Raw genomic sequence first — 7,587 nt, 5'->3', positions numbered from 1 at the left:
TGTATGTATGTAAATTATATTCATAATTTAGCTGATTATCCTGTTACTGCGTTGAGGTGCTCCTAGCGGGCGAAATGTGAACCATCATATGAAGGTTATAGGAAATGTTTGTTGGTTGCTTTCGAATGATTAGCTTTTGTTTATAATTACAACTTTGTAAAGATCCTTTTAATTACTTGTATATTCATTACATTGTTATATTCATTAAATCTGTGACTTTTATTCTATTCTATTGTTTTAGGTAGAAAGTAGAAAACTTTCAGATGGAGTGAGGCGGTTATGAGAAACAAACACGAAGTGCAAGCTTATTTTTAATCTGTTCCAGGTATAAGGCATTAGTCTCTCATGATTAATAATAATAATAATCATTATTTATTCTGGGATTGATCCCTTTAGAATAATGTACAGGCGTCAAAATTAGGCTTCAGAGCCTTAGAGTGAGATACAAAATAAAAATGAAATTATAAAACGTCATACAATATAATAAAATAATGAATTTAAAAAGATAAAAATGAACAACAATAATTAACAGAATATGTAAGATAAGAATAGAATAAATAAAGTAAAATCATATGTCATATCATAAAACATAAGATGACAAACACTTCTGATAATTAGTAATAGAAAAAAAATCAAATATAATTAAACTAAAACTAATAAATAGAAAAGTACAATTTCTGCTAATGTACATATTTACAAGAATAAACAAAAATCCGAGACATTAAGTACAGAAATATATAAACCTTGTTTGAAACTTTCAATAGTTATTCTTCCGGAATAGGGGGGAAATAAGGTGGTCGAAGATACGGGATTTGAAGGTTGGAAGGGTATTAGAACTACGAATGAAAGAGGGAATAGAATTCCATAGGGATGAGGAAAGATCTACCAAAGGCTGCGGTTCGATGGGCACTTACATATAAGTCTGAAGGGACTGAGGATTTAAATTAAAGGATATCAGAGTAAGTAAAATTACTCTAATAAGTTTCTGTCCGGAAAAATATTTAGCTAAATGCATTGAATTTGTCTTTGAAATAAATCTGTTAGGTTCATTTATCTATTTAGTTTTATTTCTTCTCAAAAGTGAAGGCAGGCACATAGCAAATAGTATACTGCTTAAATATGTATTCATTTTTTTAAAGAATTATTATTCAAATTTTCTATGAAGAATGTTTGGAAGCAGCTATTGGAACAACACCTCGGAAGTGTCGGTTACCCTGCTGCAGATAGAACGGCTTTGGAAGCCCTAAGATAGACAACCGGGGATTATAGCATTATTGGTAAGGGCTAATCCTAATTAGGAGACCTAGTGGCTAATCAGCTTACTGTACTCCGCTATTGGAGTTCTCCAGGCCCCAACCTGTCTCTCGGGGATACTGTAATTTAGCCACGAAACTCGCAACCTAAGTTTTCATTAAGCTTTTCTTGTTATAAATTTGCAATGAAAGTGCACATATAATATTTAAATGTATATAAAATATATATTTATAATCTTAAAATTCTTTCTTGAGACTGGCAATTTTTTAATAAATAATTCAAAACACTATCCAAATTATAGTCTCAAAACTTTTATTTCTTTTACACGTCCAACGTTTCGGCCAATTCGGCCATCTTCAGCGACAATCTACTCAATTCACTATGAAACATATAATTTAACCATTCCAAAAACTTCATACAGGCTATTCTGCCCATTTTTAAGGTAGTAAAAAAAGTGTATTAATAGTGTTTAAAGAGAAATAATTTTGACTGTGAAGAAATAATGATAAGAAATAATGGATATTTGACTTATTAGATATAAATGTTTTGACCTGGGCAGAATAGCCTGTATGAAGTTTTTGGAATGGTTAAATTATATGTTTCATAGTGAATTGAGTAGATTGTCCCTGAAGATGGCCGAATTGGACGAAACGTTGGACGTGTAAAAGAAATAAAAGTTTTGAGACTATAATTTGGATAGTGTTTTGAATTATTTATTATAAAATATATAGTTTATCAATAAATCAAACCAAAATATAAAACATCAATTACGCATACTAAGAGGCGGCAGTGCTTCCAATTTTTTCATAATTATTATTGAAAATTTTACTTTCATAGGAAAAATCTAGTTTCGAAATACTATTTGAACTGGACGTAACAGTTTTTACTAATTTTCATTCCTTTTTATGAACTAGAAGGATGTTAAAAAACTGCTCTCCAAAAAATATTTGATTTATTTATTTGAGTTTGCTAATAGCGTTTTAGAGAGAGTCATTGATAGGAAGAGGGCGAAACAATAACATAAGGAAGTAGTTTAGTTATTTGAGAAGGCTGTATGTACACAGATAGTCTTACACCATAACTTGAACAGTTCTGCTGAAATCTGATAGTGTATCTAAAACATACTTTAGTGTGTTTTGTTGTGATATGATATCAAGCCTAGTTATTTCGAGAACCGAAAGGCTGGATTGCAGGGGGCTCCCATAATGCATCAAGAAATGAAGAAAGAAAGACCGCAGAATGGATTAAGTCCAAACCTCTCAGTATAATTAACATCCATCATCATCATCAGCCTCATGAAAGCCATAGACCTATTATTATAAATTCATTAACACATCTAATCATAAATGTTCAGTTTCGGCCACCCCCTGGACTACCTGTAGCTTATGCAATATAATTTTCTTTTCTGTTAATTATGTTTATTTTCATTATTATATAATGTCCACTAAAATCCAACCAGCCAACCAAAAGTGAATGTGCGCCTGGCCTTTAGTTGAAGGCGTACTTCATATAAGCCTGGTAGCATGTGAAAACTAGTCCTAAGCTATCAGAAATAGTTTTGTAAGGTAAGTCAACACAAGAATACTGGCATATCAAATTAAAACATTTCTTTATAAAAATTCCATGTCAATAAAATTTCGTTATTGACCCGAGAAATAGTAAACAACAAACTATTAATCACACAATTTTTTTAATATTCTTATCAGAGGCATTGGTAATGCATAGTTGGATGTTTAGGTGAAATTTCTTCCTTTGGAGCCTCTTAATAAAACACCAGCATTGATTTTTAACCTTTAGATATCTTTACTTCCGTCTTCAGTTTTCGAATCACTTTACTTATACAATTCTGTTAAACATTATATTAAACACTTTTAAAAATTGTTTATATAGAATTGTGTAATTACAGGGATCACATAATCTGACGATGGAGGTTAAGATCTCGAAATCTTGAAAAAATCAATTTAAGTGTTTTTTTTTTTAAAGCTATTTCCCATATATTTTTAATTCGAAAGTTCTCAACTGGAACAGCCCTGATGTAGACATACAAATTTGGGCGAAACCTCTGCAAATAAACAGTTGTTAACTATTTTTTGTTTTCTTTTGAACGCATCACTGACCATATTCTTTTCATTTAAATTATATTGGTTAAAGCATTAAAAAATCCAAAATTGGTACAAATAAAGTAAAGGACTGGCTAATATTCATACTTAGCCTTTGACAAATGGAATGAGACGTTGATGTAGTCTGTTAATATCCGAGAGGATGAGAACAAGTTAGCACGTGATGGAGTTAGCTTAAGCTAGTTACCAAGTAGCTTTAACTAGCTATCTTATCTCGTGTCTGTCTTAGTCCGGATCAAGAGTTACGCTTCAAAATAACGTTCGTTATTTTTAATTTGACGCTATACTCAGCTAAAAAAAGCTTGTCTTTAAAACAGAAAAAAAAATGATAAGTTTATAACGTCAGAAAACGTTTTTCATTGGAAAATGATTTCGGTAAATTATGAACAACAATAATCAATTAATTAGAATAGAGGAAATTCAATAAACATTCTTAGCTCTTCAGGTGATTTTTGTTTTAATGTAAACATTTTGGTTAGATTAAAAATGAAAAAATGAACTATCTGCAAACTGCTAATCAGAGCACGTTTCGTCACTGTAATTACTAGAACCAAATATCTTAATATCTAAATATTTATTTTTAAGGGCTAATAAACACATCTTACATCATCAGTTCAAAAACACATATCAGTAAGGCACAACATATTATTCTAATAAACTTCAAACATATAACGAAAGAAAAAAGAAGCAACATAAAACACAGAAAATTCATGTAAATGAGATCTAGTAAATGTGAGTTTATTTCCTTTTGTGTATATATTTTTTTTGCTGTATTATTGGGTAATTTTTACTTTCAGTCCTCTAAAAATGCGGGAAAAATTACGTCTTTACCATACTGTACAAACGAAGTTAGCTTTCTGCAAGGAACGGCGGCGAACACCCAGTCTGGACTTGCATTCCTCCTTCCCGACGGCTTGCAGCCTTAAGAAGACTCATCCTATCTATTTACCTCTTCACCAGCTACCTAACTTATTTGAGCATGCATTGTCGAGATCTTCTGCTTTAGAATATATCACATTATTAATAGGAGTCAGATAAAACACAACCACCTCCAAAATATAAATTAAACGCTTCATTTATAGAGTTCAATGATGCTATAAATATATATTTAATATTTTTATTTGGTAATATCTGTAATATTTTTATTTTCTAATATGTATCCTAATATTAATATCCAATTCTGAAGATTGTCAGAGAGTAGAGCCCATAGTCGAAAAAATACAATATGAGTAATATCGGTCGTAAACATGAAAGATGTATTAAATATCGATATTTATAAGTTAAAAGAAGTAAAGTCAGTAGGAAATGCTGCTGAAAAATGTCGTGTACTATAGCTTAAACTTATTTTATTTTTTAAGGGCCGACCGTAGCTGAGATGGTTAAGCCTAGGTCTATCATTCTGAGATCTGTGGGCGGCGCCGGTTCGAATCCGGTCTGACGGACTTTTTTCATTAGATGACGGTTCTACAAAATGAAAAACTTTGACCCTCCCCCCACCTTCGTTAGAATAGGTTGGTCACCTTTAGATAGACTAAACTTTAAGTAAAGCGGGAAAGAATTATGTGTGAAGGGAAAGAAATTTCCACTTTTGAATGGCGGTTAACATTTTAAACTAATCTAGATATTGACGTGCAATCTGGTCAAGAAATAATTGTTCCCGCCTTTTTTGGAGGAGCGTCAGTAAACAATTACCGTTTGCAGGTGCTTCAATATAACCTTCTGCAACTGTGGTTACATTACCTCTCTTCTCTGTCCTATGTTTGGATCTGTTACATAGACGTAACGTCTATGGTTGATGTTTATGTTTGAACTGTTAACATAACATTTGGAGCATTTTGTTTGGGTTCATGAGATTATCTGTCCTTGCCTAAATTGAAGGAAAATCGACTATTAAGTTGTTTGCCAGTAGTTTATTTGAAGTCTTAGAGACCAAAATATCCCAATTGTATTCTAGCAATTCTTTTGTGCCTTTGGGAGTTTTAGTTCTCTTATAATATTGAATGTTCTAGATTTTGTAAAAATAGATTATTCCAATAGCTGAGGTGTGTAATATGATGAAATAAAGCAGTTCATTTGCATTGTACTTACCTACATAACGATGACTGCAAAAGAACCGAAGAGTGTGTTATGAAATCTACAACTTTCATCAATGAGAGATTTATCCAATGCATAAAGAGGTTTTTAAATCAGACTGTTACTTTCTGAAATTCAAGGGTTAAACTAAATAAAAAAATCTTTAGTTCTATATTATATATTGTTACAGATCAATCTAAACTATTTCGATATCATATTAAACATTTATCATCGCCTGTTAGTTTGATCAAATTTAGCAATTCATTAATTCTATAGCCATAAATGAAAACATTAATATCAGACTTATTTTTTATTAATATACTTGTTTGAGAGTGGTTTAGTTTCTTTAAAACAATTTCGATCCTTTTTCTCTCAACTTTATTCTTTTTAAACTTCCGACGTTTCGACCCCTTAGGTCATTTTCAAGGATTCCTTATTTTGTTTTCATTTTTTCCTTTAAAATTCTTTAAATGCCGGATAATTGGCTTTGTCCCATTTACAAATTCTTCTATAAAATTCCTTTCCAAATTTAAAACTTTTATTAACCACTTCTCTTACTACTATTTTCCTTTGCAAACTCCCTTAATATCATTATTAAGAGATTGTAATATGAATCGTGTAATTTATAAAATGAAGAAGTCATATTCATTATCATTTAAATAGCTATGCCATTTTAATAGTTTAGTTATTATTAGATAATATCAGCAAATATGAACTTAAATAATTATATATTTTTATAGTTAATATATAAACAAATAAAATAGAATGTAGAAATATTATGATACAAAATACCGCCCTTAGCGAAATTTACCCCTCTGGGGTTGTTGATTGGGAGGCAGTCAAAAGCTCATGCCCACGCGGATGTTAGGAACGTGTTTGTCAACAGACGTCTAACGACTTGGTTCAGAACGACCTTTACAATCGGGAGGGGTTGGAAAAGTGTACAATATCAATATCAACCATTTTCCTTTCATTTATTTATTAAATCAGTTAAAAAATTGAATTTAATAACAGAAAAAATTAATTAGTAATAATAATTAGATAAAAACACTAAATATTTTTTTTCCTTGGAAACCGATTAATTCTGAATTGCCAACTAATCGTTCTTAAAGTAATACGTCGGCATAAAATAAATAAATATGTTTTTTTTAAATTTATGTTGTTCTTTGCGGACCGCACCCCCCGACAAACTTCTCCAATCATTAAAGTAATACATTATTTTTTTTTTAAGATTTATTTATTGATAGATATTACAATCTGCCACATAGGCAGGCAATAGGTAATAGTAATGAATGATCCCATACATACTAAAATAAAATTTTAAAAACTCTTAAAATATATAGAAACTAAAGAATAAACAAGATGAACATAATCAAACTATCTGTATGAAAAATAAATAAATAAAATAACATAATGATATACAATACATAAATAATATATACAATATTTACACAATCGACCTGAGGATCCCTGAGACCCACTCTATACCACACGTGTGAGGGATAGAGCAGAGCTCAAAAGATCCCAGCGCATTCCTCTCGCCGCATCACTGGTAATGAGCCAGTGGAGGCTGAGCAAGCGCGCTAAAGCCGCGAACACTCAAATTGAGTGGAGAATCTGACCATTGCCAGAACTCCAATAAAGTAATACAAGAAATAAAATAAATGTAATAAAAAAATAAATAAATCTGTACCGTTACAACTCATGAAGGGTTAGGATTTAATTAATTAGTGAGGAAGTACAGTTACTAGAACAACGGTTATGCAAGGGGATGATTTTGAGAACAATTCTCGATTGACCAGATTTTTCCGTATCAAGGGTACCCACTTTATAAGGCTGAGTAAATCATAGGATACATAATGATTTTATTTGTAATGTAATACCGAAGTGTTTATGGCAACGGTAGTTATTTAAAGTAATAAAGCTATGTGAGTAGTAACGCGAACTAAGAAGTAGCAGAAACATTCCAAAGAAATACCATAGTTATCGAGTTGGTTTTATGTCAAAGCTGACAAGTAATACTTGATTAGATTACCCTAGGCCGTAGACGTTATCACTTAGCTATGTGTCTTTTAATTTTAAAATGTCATAACAATTCCGAAATTCCAATAGAATTATATACATTGAAAATATATATATA

The 7,587-nt window shown here is 31.0% G+C and overlaps 1 protein-coding gene across 6 annotated transcripts in view; it reads right to left on the bottom strand.

Moving 5' to 3' along the window:
* The window catches only part of cpx (complexin), a 597,058-nt gene that overhangs the window by 190,455 nt on the left and 399,016 nt on the right, over positions 1 to 7,587 (bottom strand). The gene's annotated exons all lie outside the window — the stretch shown is intronic.

This window comes from Halyomorpha halys, unplaced genomic scaffold (assembly GCF_000696795.3).
Source record: "Halyomorpha halys isolate HHAL.00 unplaced genomic scaffold, Hhal_1.1 Scaffold116.1, whole genome shotgun sequence".
Taxonomy (NCBI): Eukaryota; Metazoa; Arthropoda; class Insecta; order Hemiptera; family Pentatomidae; genus Halyomorpha; species Halyomorpha halys.
The sequence above is the reverse complement of the archived record's forward strand: the minus strand, read 5'-3'. Positions and strand labels throughout refer to the sequence as shown.